Source organism: Falco peregrinus, chromosome W, assembly GCF_023634155.1.
Source record: "Falco peregrinus isolate bFalPer1 chromosome W, bFalPer1.pri, whole genome shotgun sequence".
Taxonomy (NCBI): Eukaryota; Metazoa; Chordata; class Aves; order Falconiformes; family Falconidae; genus Falco; species Falco peregrinus.
The window spans coordinates 20257750-20282471 of NC_073743.1; the positions used below are offsets into that span (position 1 = coordinate 20257750).

The 24722-nt window shown below is 41.5% G+C and overlaps 1 protein-coding gene and 2 long non-coding RNA genes across 3 annotated transcripts in view; 1 reads left to right on the forward strand and 2 right to left on the reverse strand.

Moving 5' to 3' along the window:
- Positions 1–24722, reverse strand: part of LOC129782999 (protein mono-ADP-ribosyltransferase PARP8-like) — a 160692-nt gene that overhangs the window by 92826 nt on the left and 43144 nt on the right. The gene's annotated exons all lie outside the window — the stretch shown is intronic.
- On the reverse strand, positions 8680–11894 carry LOC129783011 (uncharacterized). The gene is made up of 2 exons (XR_008745043.1): positions 10654–11894; positions 8680–10618 (listed from the first exon to the last, which is right to left on the reverse strand). It is a non-coding gene; the product is annotated as an uncharacterized LOC129783011 (long non-coding RNA).
- LOC129783012 (uncharacterized) lies at positions 12014–17371 on the forward strand. The gene is made up of 2 exons (XR_008745044.1): positions 12014–12739; positions 16889–17371. It is a non-coding gene; the product is annotated as an uncharacterized LOC129783012 (long non-coding RNA).

Genomic DNA, 24722 nt, shown 5'->3' on the forward strand with positions numbered 1-24722 from the left:
CTACCTAAGCATCTTTTATGAAGCCAGCATGTAAATATCTTTGAAAAACTGGTAAAATAAGATTCATACTGAGGCAATCAAAATTGATACATACTTTTCAAAACACACAATGAAATCTCAGCCCCATTCAATTGGCAAAACTCTCACTGACTTCAAAAAAAGTGAAGGTTTAGCCTTATAGCAGCTTCTTCACCAGCAAATCTGCAATAAAATAATTTCAGAGATTATGTACTCCATCCCTTTCTTATTCCTTGCTCTATCTGTACAGTTTAGCACACACAGCCACCAAAATTTGTAAAGCATCCTGAAGATGGGAAATTACCTCCAAATGGCAAGTTTTGTAATCATTCTATTATGAAGTATTTCCAGTAAATATAGAGAATGAGTAAACATGAACAGAAAACTTCAGTCTTCTGCTAATGTGAGATTAAAACCAGTAAGCCTTTCACTAACACAGACCTCTCAAACTGAAGATCTCCTCAGAGCCTTTAATAGTCAGATACTAATGTAAAAAATGAGATAGTATGAAGAGAACAAAAACAATTAACCTATAGAATGAAATAAAAAAGAAAAAGGATCAAACACAAAAGAATAGCTCCTTCTTTCTTGATGCTTCACTGACACCACATACACTTGCAATGACTTGAAGAATTGTTCAGCCAGCAGTGCTCCAGACTGCAGAGAAGTCATCAATGGAAGCAGTAATGCAGCTGCAAGTGCTCATCACCCTGTTTACTGAGGCCATTGTACTGAGAAACCTAAATATAGATTCAAAAATCTAATTCAGATATCTACATCTTAAAAGCTGGGCCAGTTTTACCAAGATCCAAACTGCCTTCTCAGGCATGTCGGGATACATAAAACACAGCACAGTAAGCAAAATGCAAATAGTTCAAAGTAGGTAGAGTCAAAATAATGTAAACATGAATACTTGGGAAATTTTTTATTATGTTTTTTTAGTTTGAGGGTTGGGATCTCAGGTTTTTCTTGAGGAAAGTGAGTTCACAAAAAAAAAACAAACAAGTAATATTGCCCCAAGTGGGTAGGTACATTGCATTTTAATGTCCTCAAAAAGTTGCTCTGAAAAACTTACCAGCAAACATGAGTCAAACTGCTCACCTGTTCACACAATTGTTTATCATCAGATGCATCAGTGATGTGAGTCATGCAAGTACCTAGATCAATAAACATCCCAATTTCTTTCACAGCCCTGTCAGGTGCTATGGGGCTACTGCAGAGGCTGCTCCTCCAGAACAGAAAATCAGAAGCCTGGTGGCAAAGTGAATATTTCACTCCATGTTGAAAGGTCACTCACTTTTCATCATCTCATAGCATCATTAAGCCCAAAAGAAGTGGGATAACTGTTCAAAATTGCTGCCTGTGTTGAAATGGACAGTAAAACCATATCACTTATTTGCACCAGAAAAAATTAAAAGGAAAAATTGCAGTCTCCTTTCACAGCAGGACATGTATAGCAGAGGGCCTGAAAAATATAGCAAGATTTTACTGCTTAATGAAATACTTATAGTGATATAGTAAGGCACAGAAATTATTACTGTGGGAGAGTTCATGATGTATTAATCAAAACACATTTGAAAAGCTTCATCGTATTTTTAAATTACGCTAGAATCTGTGCGATCCAGCCTCATGAGGACCCAGCCACCTCCTGGGACATGCTGTGTTCTCAGCTCCTACTGAGAAATCTGTGGGAACAGAGGATGCTTAGCACTTTGCAGGATAGAGCCCTCAATGCTCAAAGGAAAATCTAACCTAAATGTAACCTAAATGACTCAATCAGATCAAGCAGCATTAATTAACAACATCTAACAAGAATGTTTTTAGCAACGTAAGCAAATAAATTTCAAGCATTTTTTTTTTTTTTTAAAACCCCAAAACTTAGCACTGACTAATTCCCTTCCCATATTACTCAGCAGCAAAACTCTGGCTGAGTTGAAGGAGACAGAAATATGCCTCTTCCCCCCCCTCCCCCCCCCTCCCAATTTCTCTAGTTGCTTGACCACCAGAAGACATACCTATTGCTCTCTTTCTTAACTGCTTTCTCTCTGGGCATCAGCACTTGTGGAAACACCATCAAGAGTGCTGGAACAATGCTTTGATGGGAAAGCCGTTGATATCCCTCCTGTTTTATAAGTGGGAAACAAATACCCAGGAATGACACTGAAGTGTTTCAGCTCACACAGATAGTCAATGGTAGATAACAAGGGATCACAAGCACCAGCTGGAAGACTATCCTTTCTCATATAAAGGTTTTCAATGCTGGAAAAACTATTGTTATCCACAGGATATGAGTCTTTCTATGAGTCTTTCACATTGGAGTCTTTGTATGAGTCACGTTGATTGACAGGTATTTTCTATATCAGTAGGTTTAGAGTTAATGGAGGTTTTGCTACATTTTTCAAGTCATCCGCCATATAATCAAAATGTTACATCTATTATTTGCCTAATTAAGCTAGGTATATCCAACCATGAATATGTTGTGCAATGAAATTCCAATACATACAACACTGCTTTGTTCTCTGCAAACTGCAAAATCCTGCCACTTCCCTTTTTGAAATAACAAAGTAGAAAGAATTACGTCAAGGCACCTACTATGCATTTTCAATAAAATAAATATTTTGAGTTTAACTTTTGGAACACCTGCTATACTTTTTTTTACCAAACTTCCACCAAACATAGTCACAGCAGTTGACCATTCAATTGCCATTGCTTCCCAGAGCAAGGGGATTTTACTGAAGTCAAATTTGCTAAACTGTCTACAAATAAAATTAGAGGAGCGGTAATCAGTTTGATTTTTATAAAGCTTGAAAACTTTACAAATATTAAGGTGCTGTAAGTAGTATAAGAGGCAATGGGAAAAAGAGACACTTCAACTGGGAATAAGAGCTATACCTCTTATAATTAGGACAATGCATTTATACAAGAGTTTACTGAGGATGAGCACTCTTGCACAGTGCTACCTAAAGGACTGATCCTAAAATCGTCATAAGCTTTACAGGAATGGCAACGCCAGTACAGAGCTTGCAGATATAAGAATGCTATAGAAAACTGATGTCGTGGTTTAACCCCGTCTGGCAACCAAGCACCATGCAGCAGATTGCTCACTCTCCCACACCCAGAGGGATGGCAAGGAGGATCGGAAAGGAATGTAAAACTTGTGGGTTGAGATAAGAACAATTTAATAGGTAAAGCAAAAGACACGCATGCAAGCAAAGCAAAGCAAGGAATTCATTCACCACTTCCCATGGGCAGGCAGGTGTTCAGCCATCCCCAGGAAAGCAGGGCTCCATCATGCGTAACAGTTACTTGGGAAGACAAACGCCATAATGCCAAACGTCCCCCCCTTCCTTCTTCTTCCCCCAGTTTATATACTCAGCATGACGCCATATGGTATGGAATACCTCTTTGGCTAGCTTGGGTCACCTGTCCTGGCTGTGTCCCCTCCCAATTTCCTGTGCCCCCCCCATCCCTCTGGCTGGTAGGGCCCAAGGAACTGAACAGTCCTTGACTTAGTATAAACATTACCCAGCAAAAACTAAAAACATCAGTGTCCTATCAACATTGTTCTCACATCATAGCCAAAACACAGCACTGTACTAACTACTAAGAAGAAAGTTAACTCTGTCCCAGCTGAAACCAGGACAGTATCCACCCCTTATTCCATACAATTTACATCATGCCACACTCTCCAATACCACCTCATTAACCACCATCACCCTTTCCATCCTTTGACATAATACACAGAAATCATTCCCCTAGTCTATGCACCACCCCTGTAAAAATGTCCACAAAATGTCCACACAATGTCCATTGAGTTCATTTAGTCCATGAACACGAGCTCTTATGGTGGTCACTCAGGAGAAGAGAGGTTGTGTGTGGTATGGGGTTATCGGGCATCAAAGCCAGCACAGGTCAGGTCACTGCTGCACTTGCACCGCTTCTTGTAAGGCTTGTCCTCCAATGGTTCAGGTGGTTGCTGCTATAGTCATTCCTATAACATGAAACTCAAATCATGGATTACAACCATTTAAAGTTATATCCATTACAATCTCCAACCCCGGACCCTTTATATACTCAGCATGATGTCATATGGTATGGAATACCACTTTGGCTAGCTTGGGTCACCTGTCCTGGCTGTGTCCCCTCCCAATTTCCTGTGCCCCCCCAGCCCTCTGGTTGGTAGGGCCCAAGGAACTGAAAAGTCCTTGACTTAGTATAAACATCACCCAGCAACAACTAAAAACATCAGTGTCCTATCAACATTGTTCTCACATCATAGCCAAAACACAGCACTGGTAAGCAAAATTGGAAGAAAAATCACAGTCAGTTAAGTGACTTTAGAGACAAACAAAGTCTCTGTTATGGATTTTCTCCTTTTTTTAAAACACTTTTTGCAATATGAATCACACTGAAATATGAGAATGAAAACTGCTCCTGTACAATATGCTTCACAACATTAATGAATTCTAGCTTTAATGAAAATTACTATAGTTCAAATTCAATTTTTTAATTTGTTGTTCCACACCTTCTGTGAATTCACCATGGCATTTTAACCTAATGAACATCAGTGTAATGCATGCTACATCTTTCTAACATCAAAACCACTAGCTTACCAAAATAATAATTTGGGGGGAAAATAAATTATAGAGAAATAACTACGTTTTGTCTGATTTGTTTTAAAAATAAAAAGCAGATCTTGCAGGACACTGGATCCACTACTGAGTAAGTGTGAAATGAAGCTAATTTCATTTGATTTACTATATTTACTTTATTAGATCAGTAGAGAAGTGGAAATGCAGTAGCATACTGTAAACATGCCTAATAAAGTAGGTAAACATAGGCATCAACAACTTAGTGTATTTCCAGTGAGCTGTATTTGTTTTTATTAAGGTATTTGTGTAAGCAGAAACTACAGTCTAAATCTAAAGCTAAAAACAAAACAAAAAAAAAAGGGCACAGCTCCTTCAGGCAACTAGAGGTCTAAACATGTAAACTATTTAATTTAGGAGTCTATTCTTCTTTTCAGGGTCATGCAATCCTCCCATTGACCTTGGTGGATCTTACACTGTCAGAAAAACAGAATTCTATGTCAAAGTTTGTTTGCCTTTCCTTTTACAGCTTCTTCTTTCAAATCCACAGGCATAAATTAACGTCCTCCTTAAGAAAGAACTGAAAACATACCAGCCCTTCTTTTATAGGAGAGGATGGGAGGGGAAGAGAGGGGCAAGGACAGGGTTTGCTTTAACCTAAAGAATGTGTGGATGAAAACATGGAGAGCGGCATGAACTGAGAATGCTTAGCAATTACATTTCTAAACTGAAATGCCCCTAAAACAAGTGGGAGCCCCAATACCCATTTCTATAGGGGAAGAATGCTTCTGTGCGGTTAAAAAGCTTCATAAAGAATCAAGCAAGTAGAGGTTTCAATAAGTGAGCATCCAGTATGAGAGATGAAAGTGAACTGGCTCATTGCTTTATGATCCATTAAGGGATCTAGCCATACAGAAAAAAAAAAGAAAAAAAAAAGATAATTTGCCCAAATCAGTATGCCCTCAAATCATACGTAATTTAAATAAACAGACAAAAGGGTTCAAGGAGTTCAGCTCTGCCTAGGCACAAGTGGAAGTAATTCAAGCTGGTTTATTAATAGACAGATAAAACCATCCAGAAATGGCCTGATGAGTCAGTACAACTCAGCAGCTGAGGGAGATCTCCACAGCTTTCACACATGATGAGTGCCTGTGACAACAAGATCTACAGCTGAAGCCACTGGCAGCAGCACACTCTGGAGCTGGCAGTGGGAAGCATTAAACAGCTGTAACGGAAACGGGGGCACTCCACATTTCACTCGGGTTACTGGCAGATTAAGGTGATTATCTCCACACCCACTCAGGAGCACGCAAGTATGACAACCAGCAAAGGAACCCCAGTAGCCATGTCCAAGCAAGGGAGTCCCAGGGGAGCTGGGGTTGGCCCAGGGGGCCATCAGCCCCATGGGCTGGGGCTGACACCCAACACGGGAGGTCAATGGGAGAGGCTCCCTGCAGCACCCTATAGACTGAGGGGTTACTGCCAGGGTGCATGGGACACATTATGGGGTGCTGGGGAAGAGCAGTTCAGAACTGTGCAGGACTTATGATGGGTTGCTTAAGTGAAGGACCAAAGGTTAGGAAAGGTGGTTTGGGGGGAACAAACAGTATGGTTAAGGATATTCAAACTCTAATCCTCACAGCTCACAAACTTCCAAAGATCAGTTATCATGGAACAATATAGAAAGCTTTCCAGATGTTCTACCTATGCAAACCTGAAATCTGAGAGTAAATGCTAACAAATTTAATAAAAAGAGTAATAATGATGTAGAAACTGTAATAAAAGATCTACACTTCTACTGGGGAAAAATATTAACACAAAAGTCACATTAGCTTGCCAGAAAACAAGTTTGGGATGATAAATACTGGTTTGTGGTTGTAGGTTTGTAGTTTTACAGTCAGCTGAGCCATCAACGTCTTTAAACAGCTGAGACTGATAAAAGCGTGGCCCAGTGAAAACAAATGAGGATGAGTTTTGAGCTTTGCACCTGGCAACTAATAAACTCCTTCACATAGCTTTGAGCCTCATGCTTCCTATTTTCCTTTCTGCAAAATGCTTTGAAAACTACAGCCTGTTTATTACACATTATATTGAAGCCTTATACTCCAATATAAAATACAAAGTAAAAGTAAATTAGCAGCTGAGTGCTTAGTAAACAGCAGCCTCCTCCCCAATCCCAGCTCATAATTTTCTCAAACCAAGAGGCCAGCTCACAAATCAGTTCATAGAATCACAGAATCAATCCTTTAGGTTGGATGTAACTCCATTCACCACCACTCTTTGGGCTCGGCCATCCAGCCAGCTTTTAACCCAGCATAGAGTACACCCATCCAAGCCATAAACAGCCAGTTTCTCCAGGAGAATGCTGTAGGAGACGGTGTCAAAGGCTTTACTAAGGTTCAGGTAGACAACATTCACAGCCTTTCCCTCATCCACTAGGTGGGTCACCTTGTCATAGAAGGAGATCAGACTTGTCAAGCAGGACCTGCCTTTCATAAACCTATGCTGACTGGGCCTGATTCCCCAACTGTCCTGCACATGCCATGTGATGGCACTGAGGATGATCTGCTCCATAACCTTTCCTAGCACTGAGGTCAGGATGTAGTTTCCCGGATCCTCCTTCCTGCCCTTCTCGTAGATAGGTGTCATGTTGGCTAACCTCCAGTCTTCTGGGACCTCCCTAGTTAGTCAGGACTGTTGATAAATGATGGAGAGTGGCTTGGCAAGCTCCTCTACCAGTTCCCTCAGTACCCTTGGGTGGATCCCATCTGACCCCATAGATTTGTACATGTCTAAGTGGAGCAGCAGGTCACTAATCATTTCCTCCTGGAAGTTGTTAAAAAGTACTTTTAAAAGTTCTTAAGTTCTTAAAAAGTTCTTACTTTACTTTTTACCTGTGACAGAAGACTTCTCAAAAACTGCTTGCAAAGCTGTGTTATGTAAAAGCCTTCACCCGCAAAAGCAACTAACATCCCTGGTTGCATGACAGAGCTGTGGCAGAGCCAGCGAGCGAGCCCTGTCCTGGCAGCCCCACCATGCCACTGTGAGGCGGGCTGGGGCAGCACTTGCAAAAGGCCTGAGACAACCTCTGCAAAGGTTCTGCCCCAGTTTCTTCCAAACACAGAGACTAAGATAGCCCAGCAGGTTGGCACAGCCCTCACATCAGCCATGTCATACAACTGCCAAAATGGGAGCCACATCTGAGATGCTTGTGAATTCTGGGCAGCTCAAGTTGGTCACTTCTTGCTGTGACTTCCCAACGGTTTCAAAGAAAAGAAGATCTGTGTAAGGGCATGCAAGCAGGATCAAACCTTTTGACTGCTAAATCAATTGGCACACAGTTTTTTTGAAGATCAACATTTCTCTAATGTCTGTTGCAAAGTAAAAATATCTTTTCTTGATGACTCATTTTCCACACTAAAGAACGTCCGTGGGTTGAAGAACAGAGCTGAAGCAATTCTATTTTTTTCCTCCTGTCACTATTGTAGCAGTTCTAAACTCCAGCATGAAATAGAAATGAAGCACTTGCAAGATGTTTCCACCAAGTGAACTGAACAACATTATTTTGTTACCACTTTTGTCATTATTTTTATCTAGATGCACATTATTTTCAAATAATTTCAGCACTGTTACTCTCAGAATCTGACCTTCCAAACACAGAGGCAGAAGTTGGGATTTTATTGCATCCATCAAATGGATGGTGCGTTATTTGCAAAAACTTCTTTGCTATTAGTGTTGTGAGTCCAGTCATGCTTTAATTAAATTAGGAATGAATTAACAAGAATATATTTATCCCAAAGTATTAGACTCTAAACAATAGCCTCTCAGTCAGGAATGCCTCAGAAAACCTCTGCAACATTGCTGGACTCTGAAACTCTATAGAGCTCGTCAAGGGCTTTCTGCCTCCTGTCCCAACACTCCCCTACTACACTACACTTCAAGTGAAGATGATAACATAATCCCTTTTGTTCTAGATGACAAAAGGTGTGCGATATTAACACCTAGAATCAGGAGAAGTAAGTGATCCCAGCATCTGCTGACGGCGAGGGAAGTCAAGCAGGCAAACTCAATGTGAGTGATAAAACAAGCTTCACTTTATTACGGCGCGATTATGTCTTATATACAGTTCCAGCTAATTATGCCTACTAGTCATCTGCTGATTGGCTAAGCTCTAAAGGGTTACATTTTCATACGTCCTCCTACTTGCGGTTTCTGCGGTTAGCTCGCTACATATTTTTTTTTCTCTCTTGTCTACGCGACTTCCTCAAAGTTATTTACAACATTAGGCACAAGGTCAGTGTGTTTTTCTCAGCTTCCTTATCAGCATGCCTCAGCATAGCTGCAAGGCCTGCTTCAGCTAACTTACGCTAACTTTGTTTCACAAAGATCTTCAAGGGAGTCATGGCCATGATCACGCAGCCATTCTGCAACAATTCCCCCTTTTTCTCTTTGCGCAAGCAAAACTTGTCCAGTTACACGCTCGAGTAATTTTCGAATACAAGAGAGAGCACAGCTTAAACATACGAGTGCAATGATAACAATTATTACTATAAGCAACACACTTTGCAACAGCCCTTTTAGACTACCAGAAGACCGCCCTAATAATAGAGCACCATAACTTTGTCCATTAATTATCAAAGGTCCTCGGACACGAGTTGCGATTTTTTGTGGTCGGTTGTCAATTAATGTTGTATCTACTGCTGTTGCCAGGTCCAGGCCGAGGCTCCCTCGGGTGGCGGGTTGTAACATGGTGTCTGCCGATAAGAGTTGGTCATGTCTCCTGGAGGGGGTGTCATGAAGGTGACAGGAGCCATGATTGGGGTCGACGCGCTGCGGCTCCTCGCACTAGGTTTCTCGTTTCCCGTCTGCCGACAGACATTGGTGTTGTGGGTCCCTCACTGACAATTTTGGCACCACACTTGATGTTGTCGACAGCGGTCACGGGTATGTCCTGGTTTCCCGCATCGATAACAGAGGAAGTCTCAGCGCTTGGTGATCACTGGCTTTGGGGGCGCGGTAGCCCCAGGGGGGCGCAGAGGCGCAAGCGCTGCAAAAGCCTGACTTTGGGCTTGCACTAAATCTCTCCCTACTGCTTGGATTGCTTCCACTAGCAAGGCTTGCTGACCTACTGGCACCCGACTCATTCGCTCTAGCATTGTTTCTACAGAAGAATCTAAGGGCAGGGTTACTAAAATGCCTTTGGTGTAACTGTTACTATTCTCCAAAATACATTGGCGCAATAACGGCCCTTTCATAAAGGTAGGCATATCGGCTAAGTTGATAGCTTCAGTTACTCGGTCAACAAAGGATGCAAAAGACTCATCTCTCCCCTGTTTAACAGATAAATATGATGGTGAGGGTGGCGAAGTTTTTAGTCTCTGCAGGGCTTCTCGGGCTAGTCTCATGGACTCGGCTGCTACCTCAGGGGTAAGGTGCAGTTGAGCGTCGACGCTTTGAAATGGCCCTGTGCCCATTAGCTGCTCAACGGTGACTCCTAACAGAGGGTCACCCTGCTGCCTTGGACTATGTGCAGATACTTCACATAGCCGCTGCCAATGGGCTTGCCACAACAATTGCTGGGATTGTTTCAAAATGAGACGCATTATGTTTTTAATATCTTCGGGGCACAGTATATCACTGCTCCAAATATAATTTAACATTTGTCTGGTGGGCTCACTGTGGAGGCCTGACTCATTCACTGTACTGCGTAACTGCGTAACTTAATATTTTCCAATCAAAGGCCTCCCAGGTTCCTTGTCTTTGGTTAGCGGCATTTATCTGATATGTTACAGGGAAAGCTTGTGGGGGGTTGACTTGCTCAGCAATATCAAATATTCCCTGAGCAGCTGCTTCTTGTGCTATTTTTTGCCAATTGATGCGCGTAGAACACAACAGTTTGTTTACTGAATTTTTAGAATTTTTAGAATTTTGTAATGACTGCCCACTGCTATTTTCTTCCTCAACAGAACTTTCGTCAGATGTGTCTCTGCCCTCTGGCCCACCCGAGGCTACTGCGCCGGAGGGGGGGGGGGCCACCCGAGGCTACTGCACCGGAGGGGGGGGAGGCGGAGGACACGAAGGGTCTGGAGGTGGTGCAGTGGGCTCTATAGGTGGTACAGAGGGCACTGTTTGTGATAAAGGGGGTATTGGAATGTGATTTTCACATGGCATAATTTTTCCTGCATTAGGATTTGCGCTTGCAAGTCGGCTTGTTGCTGCCGCAGCAAGGCACTTTTCTGCTTGATATCTTTTTATACAATTAGTTACTTCACGCCATGATTTCATTAACTTTTTATTTTTTCTTTTTTTCTGCCTTATCGTCATCTATAACTAAGTCCCACAAGCAGTCTCCAAACGCACGCCACTCCTCTACTTCAAACATTTTTTCGGGATCTGTAAAAAACCCTTTCGCTTTTCCCATAGCAATTAACCCGGCCAGGTCTTTTAAAGGGCCTACTCCCCGCTTTTCTAAAAAGCGTCTTAATAATTCAAAGGCTACCTCTCTTTCCATGATGCGCGCACTCTGTAATCTCGCCCCCCTTCTTTGTCCGGCGAGGTTGGATTTCCGCGACCTCCTTGTTATCTGGTCCGGAGCAGCGATTTCGCTAGGTAGCCTCTTTCTCGGCTGGCAGACCCTGCCTTGTTGCCGAAGGTCTAAGCGGGGAGACGGCGAACGATATCTTCGGAGCCAGTCTCCTGCTTCCCGGACGCTGCAACCGGGGCCTCAACGAGCACGCTGTCAACCGGAGGAGGAGTGGGGGTCCTCTCTTCACGGGAACATAATGAAGGCGTCAGGTCCCTGTTCGGGCGCCACTTGCTGACGGCGAGGGAAGTCAAGCAGGCAAACTCAATGTGAGTGATAAAGCAAGCTTCACTTTATTACGGCGCGATTATGTCTTATATACAGTTCCAGCTAATTATGCCTACTAGTCATCTGCTGATTAGTTAAGCTCTAAAGGCTTACATTTTCATATGTCCTCCTACTTGCGGTTTCTGCGGTTAGCTAGCTACATATTTTTTTTTCTCTCTTGTCTACGTGACTTCCTCAAAGTTATTTACAACATTAGGCACAAGGTCAGTGTGTTTTTCTCAGCTTCCTTATCAGCATGCCTCAGCATAGCTGCAAGGCCTGCTTCAGCTAACTTACGCTAACTTTGTTTCACAAAGATCTTCAAGGGAGTCATGGCCATGATCACGCAGCCATTCTGCAACAAGCATCCTCATAGGGAGGGAACAATTTTCATACACTCAGAAGTTGGGCAGAAAACTGCCCACAGCTTCTGGTACCAGTGTTATCGATTTGTTAATAAGTTAAAATTGATTGATTTTATTTGATTGATTAATTGATTTTATAAAATCATTTAATAGAATTAAAATATAGAAGGAGAAGAAAAAAAAATAAATTTTTATAGGAAACTTGCAGCTACGCAGTAAGAGTTGTTATGGAATCTTTTGTACGTCTTGTACCAAGGCTAGAAGAAGGGCCTGGAACTATTGTAATAACTCTAGGGTTGAAAGGTTCCATTGTATTTAACCAATCTTCTGTACGCAGAGGTGTATTGAAATGTCAGAATATGAGATTAATGGGAACTGGGGAGAGTCGACTGGAACAGCTTGTAGGTGCCTGCCAAGAAACCGTGAACTTTAATAAAAGGTAATTCCGGCAGGGGGAGATCGCGACCACCGACTCATATACCACCTACCCAAATCGTACCCTAGACCCATTTCTAGACCTTTCTAAGCTTTACTGCGCATAATCGGATATAGGAGGAGAGTATGTAAATGATTTACAGGAAATGTTATGATTATGCATGAATAATTAATGAATATGTATGAATAAGTTCTATATATGGAATCTGATTTTGGGACCTGGTGTGCGTTGATCGTGAGAGGACTCGCTCACGCACCCGGCCGTTAATAAAGAAGTGTCTGCTTATCTACATCACATTGGTGTCGATAAGTTCTTCATTCCGAGATTTCGGTAACAGTTTTGGCGACCCAGATGGGACCTCGCTGAAGGAGACCGGAGGAGTCGGGGACCTGATCGGTTCCGGCCGGCACCGAGGATTTCTCGGGGACACCCATCGATCCCCGATCCGTAAGGCTCTTCGCGACGTTCCCTGGATTTTTGGGTAAGACACTTCTTTTTTTAATTGTAGTAAGTAAGTGCACTATAATAATTGTATGGGAAAGAGTGGGATAGAGTCCCACCAGTGGGTTGGAGTCCCACTGAGTAAGTCTACCTGTCAGACGCGGTGAAAGAGGTGCGCAGGGTAGGACTAGGAGTCTGCCCGTAAGACATAAGTGAAAACTATTGCAGGGTTGGACTAAAAGGATCCTTGTGGAAGTGGAAGCCTAGGCGTCTGCCCGTAAGACATAAGCGAAAGCTATTGCAGGGTTGGACAAAAGTGTAGACAAGAGAAACTATATGCTATAGTGTTCTCTAAGGTAGTGCCTCTAACACGAAGTTAGAAGAAGTTTTTGGTGTTCTTTGTTGTTTTGTGAGTTTGTGTTATTAAGAAGAAAATTAAGAGGTATAATATTGTGTTATATGTTTGTTTAAAGTAACTGTGGGAAAGTGTGAGTGTGGCTGTAAGGGTGAGACGTATAATTGAGAACGAAAGCGAGTGTGGAGTGTGGATCTGCGGATCGGAGTGACAGAGTTGAATAATTGTGTATTGTACTGTGAGTAATTGCACCATGGCAACTAAGTTAACTCGGTTGTTTAAAAGTAAAAGCATGGGTAATCTTGCTGTAAATGACAAAATCCCGAAAAATTCTTTGTTGGGATGTTTATTGGCACATTGGGGAAATTTACAGGATGATCTGCAAAAGAGCCAGATGATTGAGTATTGTAATAATTTGAGTATTGTAATAATTGGTGGCCTTTGTATATATTGGATGATCAGGAAAAGTGGCCCATGAATGGGACACTGAATTATAACACTATTTTGCAGTTAATGCTGTATTGTAAAAGAGAAGGGAAATGGAATAAAATGCCAGATGTGGATTTGTTTTTTTTACTTAAGACAAAGAAAGGATTGGCAGGATGAATGTAAGCTAACTATTAGAGATAATTTGGTAATGGCTATAACTTCCGATAAAAGAAAGTGGAAAAAAAATGTTGTTTAAATTGTGAGGTTGGGAGTGGATACAGGAGCAACATTTTTTTATTAAATACCTGTAAAGGAAAAACTGGAACAAAAATAGGCCATTCCTGAAACCCCTGGATTTGAAATTTGGAAATAAGATAATTACACATGATTTTTTGTATGTACCAGAATGTCCGATACCCTTCTTAGGAAGAGATTTGTTATCCAAATTAAATGCACAGATTGTTTTTGACGAAGGAGAACTTTTCTTGAAAAAACCTGAGTCAAAAACGGGAGAAATCCTGATGATACAAGAAAAGGTAAAGGAACAAGAAATTCCACCGGAGGTGGATTTGGCAGTGATCCCTACTGTATGGGAAACAAATATTCCTGGTAAATTGAAACTAGCAGAACCTGTTAAAATAGATTTGAAGGAAGGCGCAGGAACAGTGAGAATTAAACAATATTCAGTCAAACCAGAAGTGAGACAGGAATTGAAGAAATTGATTGATAAATTTTTGGAGTATAAAATTTTGGAAGAATGTGAATCTGAGTATAATACTCCTATTTTACCAGTCAGAAAACCTTCGGGTGAATATAGACTGGTACAAGACTTGAGAGCAGTAAATCAAATAGTTAAGGATATTTATCCTGTAGTAGCAAACCCTTATATATTGTTAACAGCACTGAGGGAGAATTATCAGTGGTTTACAGTGCTTGATTTAAAAGATGCTTTCTTTTGTATACCTTTGGAAAAGGAAACCAGAAAACTGTTTGCTTTTGAATGGGAAAATCCTCAAACCAGGCAAAAGATGCAGCTGACATGGACTAGATTACCCCAAGGATTTAAAAACAGTCCAACTATTTTTGGAAATCATTTAGCAAAGGAATTTGAAATCTGGAAACAGGACAAACCAAGACCTGGACATTTATTTTTACAATATGTGGATGATATATTGATTGCTATAGAAGAAAGATTTATTTGTATACAGGTGACTATTGACCTTTTGAATTTCCTGGGACTAAATGGGTATAAGGTATCCAGGAAGAAAGCCCAAATAGCCTGCCAGACTGTGATATATCTCGGCTTTGAGATTTTAAAAGGACAACGACAATTAGGAAAAAATCGCAAAGAAGCTATTTGTGGTATACCTGAGCCGAGAAATGTTCATGAACTCAGAGCATTTTTGGGAATGACTGGGTGGTGTCGCCTTTGGATCATGAACTATGGGCTAATAGCTAAACCGCTGTACGAGGCCCAAAAGAACTCTCCCTTTGTATGGGGCCCACAACAACAAAAGGCTTTTGTAGAGTTGAAACGTGCCCTAATGTCTGCACCTGCCTTGGGACTGCCGGATCTAACCAAAGATTTCCAGCTGTTTGTACATGAAAGACAACACCTTGCACTGGGCGTGTTAACCCAGAGGATAGGAAGCTGGAAACGACCAGTCAGATATTTCTCTAAACAACTGGACACAGTGAGTAAAGGGTGGCCAAACTGCCTTCGAGCAGTGGCCGCAACAGTGATGCTCATACAAGAAGCTCAGAAATTGACTTTGGGAAGAACAATAACAGTCTATGTTCCACACATGGTGATAACTGTCCTAGAACAGAAGGGGGGACATTGGCTGTCCCCCAGCCGAATGATGAAATACCAGGTGGTATTGACTGAACAAGATGATGTGATTCTAAAGACAACTAACCTGGTAGATCCTGCAGTATTTTTAAGTTCCATACAGGAAGAAGGACGACTGGAACATGATTGCTTGGCTACCATCGAGTATGTTTATTCCAGTTGTGAAGATCTGAAGGATGTGCCATTGGAGCGACCAGACTGGGAATTGTATACTGATGGAAGCAGCTTTATGGAACAAGGAGTCCGATACACCGGATATGCGGTAACAACAGAGACTACAGTTATAGAAGCAGGAGCATTGGCGAGTACCACATCAGCCCAAAAGGCAGAACTCATCGCTTTAATTCGAGCCTTAGAAATAAGCAAAGACAAGAGAGTAAATATCTGGACTGATTTGAAATATGCCTTTGGGGTAGTGCATGTCCATGGAGCTTTGTGGAAAGAGAGGGGGTTATTGTCCTCTCAAGGATCAAACACTAAGCATCAAACAGAAATTTTACGATTATTGCAAGCAGTTCAAAAGCCAGATCAAGTAGCAGTCATGCACTGTAAAGGCACACCAGATTGGGAATACAAAAATAATACCTGGGAATAATTTAGCTGATAGCACATCAAAATAAAAAAAAAAAAAAGGTAGCAAAGAAACAAGCATTGCAAATGGCAATAATTCCTTCTAAAACAGTAACCCTTCCTAGGGAAAAACCGAGATATTCAGAGGAAGATGACAAATTGGGTCAGTTATTAAATGCTAAGAAAAACTTAGCTGGATGGTGGATAACTCCTAACGGGCAAGTAGTAATTCCACCTCTTTTGATGAGAGAGATAATTCAAATGAGACACCAAGAATGTCATTGGGGGGCAGAAGCCTTAGTAACATTTTTACGAAAGCAAGTAATACCAGTTAAGATGTTAGGAATAGCTAAAATGGTAACTGCAAAGTGTGAAGTATGTTTGAAAAATAATCCAGTGATTAAGAAAAAGGTTCAAATGGGTAGGCTGAAGTCTGGTACAGAACCTGGAGATTATTGGCAAGTAGATTTTTCAGAGCTGCCTAGACAAAATGGGTACCGGTACATCCTGGTAAGGGTTGATACTTTTACAGGATGGCCAGAAGCCCTTCCCTGTCGCACCACACAAGCAAAAAGAGGTTGTGAAGTGGTTATTACATGAAATAATTCCGAGATTTGGAGTTCCTATTGGAAATCCTCTGACAGAGGTCCACACTTTGTTGCTGAAGTAGTCCAAAGTGTTAGCAAAGTATTGGGTATTAATTGGGATTTGCATGCGTCTTGGAGACCACAATTTAGTGGAAAAGTGGAGAGGATGAATCAAACTTTGAAATGACAAATAAGTAAAATTTGTCAAGAAACCAGTCTAAAGTGGCCTCAGGCACTTTCATTGGCATTATTATGAATCAGGGTACAACCAAAGAGTGGAACCTCAGTCAGTCCTTATGAATCATTATATGGAAAACCATATGAATCTCTAGAACCAAATCTAAACATACATGTAAAAGGAAAACAAGATGTGTATAACTATTTGCTTTTTTTAAGGAAAACTTTGGCTGTGATTTGGAGTGTAGTAATTTGGAATAGACCTTTACCCCTGGAAAATTCAGTGCATGATTTCCAACCAGGAGACTATGTCTATGTGAAGACTTGGACCTCCGAACCTTTGCAGGAGCACTGGAGAGGACCCTTCCAGATACTGCTAACCACTTTTACAGCTATCAAAATTGCAGAATCGGATGCTTGGATACATTATACTCGAGTGAAGAAAGCACCGTGAAGAAAGCATCTACTCCCTGGAAGATTGTGAATCGTGACCCAGAGACTTAAAAAATTGACTTTGAAACATGTCTAATTTTGCATATCAGGTTATGATTGGTTTTTGGATTTTTTTTTTGGTTGATAGTGTTGGTGGGATCATGGGCTGACTTGGTGGACAGGAACAAAAGACAAATAGAAACAGAACAAGTGATTGACATTCCCAAACAAATGGCTGAGGAAAATTTGATGGTAGGATTGATTAAAGAATTTGCCAATTTACAAAACGTCATGCAGATCACTGCTTGTTTGCCAATACCGAGGGCAGTAGGTGAATCTATTCCATGGGGAATTTTAACTATGAATCTGACTAATCTGGAACATAAAAATGAAACCACCTATTGTGAACAAAGGCCAGTAACTCAATGGTATGAACAAGTAAAGGTTATTAGAAAACAGTGGAAGTCGCCAGGTAAAGAAACAGATTGTAAAAAAAAAAAAAAAACAAACCAAAAAAAACCCCCCAAACTATTGAATTATGATTTTATAACAGGATCCCGACCTAATTCCATAGCTTGAGTTCTTCTTCCTGGGGGTCCAAATCTCCAGTTAGGATGGTGTTCTTATGATGAACAACTTAAAACCAATGTGAGCAGAAGTATCATGAAATGGAAGTGTAATAAAACTGGCCAAGGTACCCAATTAGTAGAACAATGGGACTCTATATGGTCTATGTCCATATTTTCTCATTTTCAGTATATGGCAAGAACTTCTTGGTGTTTTACCTGGGATGGGAAAGTTTTTTCAGTATTACCCTGGGTCAATGATAGGTCAACTTCATCGGGAGAGAAGGAAAATAAAATAGTGCCATGGTGGAAATGTGAAAAAGTGTATGATTGCAGTAATGCAGACTTAGTAATCTAAAGAATTCCTCCGTTGGCCACTGTTTTAAAATATGGTTATTTTGTCGAGGTCTTAAGAACACTCTCAATTTAACCAGCACTTTTACAGTTAGGAAAGGAACTTTGTTTAGTTATAGCAAAACTACTATTTGAAGTCCAGGACATTTAGTTTGGGCATTAAGTGATGGAACCTGGACCACACATTTACCATTAGATGGTAAGGTGAAACAAATTATTTTAGGCATGCCAACATTGTGTCCATTTTGAAAGAAATCACCATTTAAAGGATCCTTAGAGAATTTAGAATTGAAACGAATAAAGAGATCTGAGATAAATGATGATATTTGGAATGAACCATTTACAGGAGTGAAAACTGGTTGGGCACTTGAATCACTTTTAAATCCTATAGCTTCATATAGAAACAGAGCATGGCTCTATCAGTTAACTGGTCAAGTGGAAAAATTAGCAAACGTTAACAAAAAGGGGTTTAAGGAATTGAATATATAATTACAGGCGACCTCCAGAATGACTTTACAAATAGAATGGCACTAGATATGCTCCTACTTAAAGAACATGGAGTATGTGGATATCTCAAGGATAAATTGGACCACTGTTGCATCCACATTCCAAATGTCACTCAGGATGTGGAACATGATCTAGACCTATTGGGAAAAATTGAAAAAGAAACTGAAACAATTCAAAAGGATATGTCAGAAGATTTGCTTGGGAAAATTTTTAAAAAACTGGGATGGAATTTGAGCTCTTGGATACAATCTATAATTAAGACTTTGTTTCTGTTACTAGTTGTCTTTTTGATGAGCATGCTAGTATATGCATGTCTGAAGAAACAGTTTACCAATAGAATTGCAGTGAGTTGTATGATTATGAGAGAAGTACCAACTATGTCACCAAGACATGATCCATTACCCAAATATGTTGAAACAAAAGATATATGAATAATGTGAAAGTATTGAAATAATGATTTTCAACACTTTCAAAGGGGGGAAATGTTATCGATTTGTTAATAAGTTAAAATTGATTGATTTTATTTGATTGATTAATTGATTTTATAAAATCATTTAATAGAATTAAAATATAGAAGGAGAAGAAAAAAAAATTTTTATAGGAAACTTGCAGCTACGCAGTAAGAGTTGTTATGGAATCTTTTGTACATCTTGTACCAAGGCTAGAAGAAGGGCCTGGAACTATTGTAATAACTCTAGGGTTGAAAGGTTCCATTGTATTTAACCAGTCTTCTGTACGCAGAGGTGTATTGAAATGTCAGAATATGAGATTAATGGGAACTGGGGAGAGTCGACTGGAACAGCTTGTAGGTGCCTGCCAAGAAACCGTGAACTTTAATAAAAGGTAATTCCGGCAGGGGGAGATCGCGACCACCGACTCATATACCACCTACCCAAATCGTACCCTAGACCCATTTCTAGACCTTTCTAAGCTTTACTGCGCATAATCGGATATAGGAGGAGAGTATGTAAATAATTTACAGGAAATGTTATGATTATGCATGAATAATTAATGAATATGTATGAATAAGTTCTATATATGGAATCTGATTTTGGGACCTGGTGTGCGTTGATCGTGAGAGGACTCGCTCACGCACCCGGCCGTCAATAAAGAAGTGTCTGCTTATCTACATCACATTGGTGTCGATAAGTTCTTCATTCCGAGATTTCGGTAACACCAGTGTGCCCATAACAGAAACAGCAGGAAGTGTGGAAAGGCATAAAAGGAGATTTCCTAACCTCTTCCTCCTTCTCTTGAGTAAGCTGACTCATGGTTTCTCAACAGCACAGAGACAGAGTCTTTCTCAGCAATGGCAAAGAATGCATCCTGGAGTGGCTGTAATGAAACTCCAGTGGGTTGAAAGGGGATGACAAAAAAGTGAGGTTTTTTGGAAAGGTAGGGGAATAGGAGCTAGTTTCAAGGGGGATCAGGTGGTAAGCAGCAGTGGACACCTCTTGACCTCCAGTATCCCTTTCCTCCAGCAGAGATGGGGACTCCAGCCCACACCTGTAACCCAAAGAGACACTCTGCCTCCTAGGCACTGAGCATACATTCTTCCCTTACCCACATATGCCTCCCTTCCTGCTGCAGAGGGGAGAGGCTGAGGCTAGCTGAGGGGGAGGCTAGTACACTTTGTTCCTTGTCACCACAGAAGAAGCAAGCATTAAAAAGAATAAATTCTTCTGCATGGAGGAGGCAGAGGAACTCTCTCTGTACAGGAGGCAACCAAAACGCAGATTGCCCAAAGTCCTATGCTTTGTACATAAACATAAATCAAAAGTTGCCTTGTTCTTAGCTTAAGAGGGAAGGCATTTATGCTCATTTTCAGTGAAATATATTAATTTAAATTCAACTGTCTCTTGTTATTTTGAGGCCATTTTCTCTAATGTTTTGCTGTATTGCAAAAGTCATTACATTATAGGGTCACGTGTGATGACTCAGGAATTCCTTCCTGTGTTCTTTTCTTATTTGCTAGGTAAAATTATATATTTATTCAGGTGTAAACATTACACAGCACAAGGTACACACTCTATTACAAACATTAAAAATGCAAATGTCCAGTAAAACCTGTCCAATAACAAATATTTGACACGGTTCATAGATCTCTATCTGAGCTAGTACAGTCTTGCAGACTGACTTTGATTTTACATGTATAAGGGGAAAGGATCAAGGTTTGCTCATACAAAGAGAGAGGACAGGTGCTTTCAGGCAGACACAAAATTTTTCACAAGCAACTACAGGTATACCCAAAAGAGTAGTGCTTTCAGAGAGCATTAGTGTGAGCAGCCCTAAAGATACAGACTGAATAATCAGTTGCCTGTGTATATAAACTCCTCAACTTAGCAGCTGCTGATCTGAGAGCAGATCTGAAGATGCCTTTTCAAACTCTTCTTCTCTAAAGCCAGTACCAAATACACATTTACAGATTTATTTCCTAACACGAGAATAACACAGGCACTTTTTACTGACCACAGACCCAAAGGTAGATAACACAAATGAATTCACTAATGTTTGTATGATTTGATAAAGAAACAAAAAAAGAAACAACAGAGGCATGAGTACTACCAAACTGCAAAACAGTGCATCAGAAGAGGCAATAAGGTTTTCTGTTCACTGCATTTCCAATTCAAGTATGATTTTCTTGAAACCTGCTGACACAGTCAAAGAGCTGACAGCTGTCATCTATGGATAGTTGGTGAACCTTTTAGCTTCTGAAATCTTGACTGTTCTAGTTTTGGCTGGGATAGAGTTAATTTTCTTCTTGGTGACTAGTGCAGTACTGGTTTAGATTTTGTGTTGGAACAGTGGGGTCGGGGACTTTTTGGTTTCTCAGGCTTGCTGGCGGGAGGGCTGGAGGGCCATAGGAATTTGGGAGGGGACACAGCCAGGACAGCTGACCCGAACTAGCCAAAGGGATTATTGCATACCATAGAACGTCATGCTTGGTATATAAACTGGGGGGCAGTTGGCTGGGGCCTGCTGATCATTGCTCAGGGACTGGCTGGGCATCAGTCAGTGGGTGGTGAGCAGTTGTATTGTGCGTCACTAGTTTTCTCCCTTTCCTTTGGATTTTATTCCTCTCCCCTTCTCCTTCCTTTTGATTATAACTGTTATTGTTATTATTATTGTTCTTTTGGTTTTACTTTATCTTCATTATTAAGTTGTTCTTATCTCAACCCTTGAGTTTTACATTCCTTTCCGATTCTCCTCCCTGTAGAGGGATTTTTAAAGGACCGAGGACATATGTTACCATTATCCGGGTTGGACAACCCAGGCCTGTTAGTTGAAGCTGCAGAGCAGCTTTAAATTGCCATGGGAACAAGTGGTGGGAGAAGGAAAACAAGCTATGCACAAACAAGAAGCCAGGTGCAGAGCAAGCCCTGGGAACCGCGGAATCAGCACACTCTCATCGGCACACTCTGATCAGGCACCTGCAGCATGCCCACCAATCAGCGACACGGACACCCACGTGGCCAGAGACTTTTATCCAACCACCTGTGTGTAAAGTCGGGTGAGCGGTCGGTTTAAGTTATAAATATGACCTTTTTGTTTAATAAAGTGAGCACGGCATGTAGCTATATTGGTGTGATTGTCGTGACTTGGCCGACTCTCCACGGGGGACCCTCTTCGTCTGGCGCCTGAACAGGGACCCATTTATTCACTTAAATGCGGTTTAGCTTAAATGCTGTTCGCTTAAATGCGGAAGTCTCCGTGCATCTGATCCGAAGGGACGTTGCCCGATTAGGGAGCTGGAGGTCGCAGGCGGGCGGAACCTGGAAGGCGAAAAGCGGAGTCCGGAGTTCGGTGTAGAGCTGCAGATCGCACCCCTGCCGGTGGTAAGACCGCGTAGAGTAAATCGCGGCAGGACTCTCCGCTAAATTCCTCTCGGGGGGGGGCGGGGTGGTGGCACTAAGGAAGACCGCAACGAGTGTGGCGAGGCTTCTCCGCTGATATTCTTTCTGTGAGAGGGGGGAGCTCTGAGAAGACCGCGATGGAATTAGACGCGGCAATTAAACTGTTAACTAGCATCCTCCTTGAGAGGGGAGGACGTTAAAGAGACAGAAGTGGAGACCTTAGTTCGCTGAGCACGAAAAAAGAATAAGATCCCCGAGCCCGCGTTATTGTTTAGTATTGCGGAATGGAGAGAAGTGGGAAACTGCCTCTGGGATACTACTGATTTAAAGAACGAAGTCAGAATTTCTTAGTGACTAAGTATCCTTTATTGGCAGCGCAAAGTTAGTTCACACTACATCACTACGATCGAGGGAGGCAGAGAAGGCAAAGAAGCTAAAGCGTTAGGAGCTACGTGGCGGTCAATAGTTAACACTCTGGAAACTATGAAGGCAGAAAAAAAGTAGCGGCAGCAGCTATAAAAGCCTTGGGAGGAGATGTGGTAGAAAAGCCAATAGAGCAGAAGGATGATTCACCTAAGCCCTCTCTTGGCTACACTTTTCGGAGTTGGGCATACTCGTCCTATGAAGGGTATGTCCGCCCCTGCGTGTTCAACAGTGCAGGAGCTTTTAGATAAGACAGAGGACAAACCGGAAGTTACTCCTCGAGAGCCTGCGGTAACTGACCCGAACCCGGAAGAGGCAGCTGAGCCTCCCCAGGAAGGCGGGGCAGCGAGTCCTGCTGCACCAATTGGAGCTGTGGGTGGAGCAAGACCAAAACGGAGAGTGGTGACAGCTCATAGGTCACGTCAGGGCGGGCAAAAGCGCTGTCCGACGTCGTATCCTCCTCGTCCTGAAACCTCATCAGTCGAATTTGAGGAAGAAGGCGGGGAGAAGCGGGGAATGTGAAAAAAAAAAAAATAATAAAAAAAAGGTGGAAATTGTAGGACTAAACATGTTTAAGTGGTGACTTGGTTTACGGTCTTGATGAATTTTTTACCCATGGGCCAAAGTATTTTTGACATCTTACCTAGGACAAACATATGGGTGACATGGGCAAATATCATGGGAGTAACAGACTTTTGTTTAAGTTTGCAGCAAGCAGACAACCCCTTTAGAACTTGTTTAATTGGTATTCCCCTGCAAGAGAATGAAACAAATTTTGATGGTTTTTGGAATGTTAAATCAGTGGATCTGACTTCCAATCAGAATGGTACATGTATGAGTCCAAATGGGCAATATGTTTGGCATTCTATGCGTAATGCAGCGTGGCAGAAGACGGTTATTGAGAATTTAAATCAGCCACATCATTTACCTTTGCAGGAGTTAGACCTATTGGCTAGCGTTGTACCTGTTGAATATGTTAATGCAACTGCAACTGATATGGCAGACTGTACCCACATGTCATCACCACTTCAACCCGTGAATGGCACTGGAGTAATTTGGTTTGGTGACCCGTGGCAGTTATGGCTTACATGTCAAGGTGAACGGGGGTTTTATACAGGGTTTCAAAATCTAACCGGTTCACCTATTTGGGGTGAATTGAAAACCGGGGGTTTCCATATAGATGTATCAGGGGGTTATCGGTTGCCACCGGGAGTCTTTCTGATATGTGGGGACAGAGCGTGGCCAGGAATAAATATGCATCCTGTCGGTGGGCCATGTTATTTAGGGCGTTTGACTTTGTTTGCTCCACATATGAAAGACTTATTAAAAATGACTCCACAATCTCATAGATCACGGATGGCACTGCGCACCTTTGATGAAACATGTAATGACCAAGTCGATCTACATTCCGTAACAGCAAATGTCCTAGCCTCCATATTTATCCCGGGGCAATGGCTGCATTAAATGCTAAGAATATATGAAGGTTAGCGTGCTGGGGAGAGAAACAATTTAATCTTACATCGCAGATTTTAAGTTCGTTATTGCTTGATGTAGATAGTGTTGGGCATGCTACATTACAAAATAGGGCTGCAATAGATTTTTTGTTATTAGCACATGGACACGGTTGTGAGGATTTTGAAGGGATGTGTTGTATGAACCTTTCCCATCATTCCATATCAATGCACAAGAAGTTGTCACAACTGCAGGGAGACATGAAGCATATTCTTGCCGAGGATAATCCCTTCGATGAATGGTTGAGAGGATTGGGGATAACAGGTTGGTTAAAGATGTTATTGATGGAAGGAATACGCTTTGTTATAACCATTGTTGTAATGTTTTTAGTTTTTAGCTGTTTATTTTCTTGTTTGAAGAAAGGTTTAACATCTATTGTGAAACAGACATGGGTTGTCCAAAAAG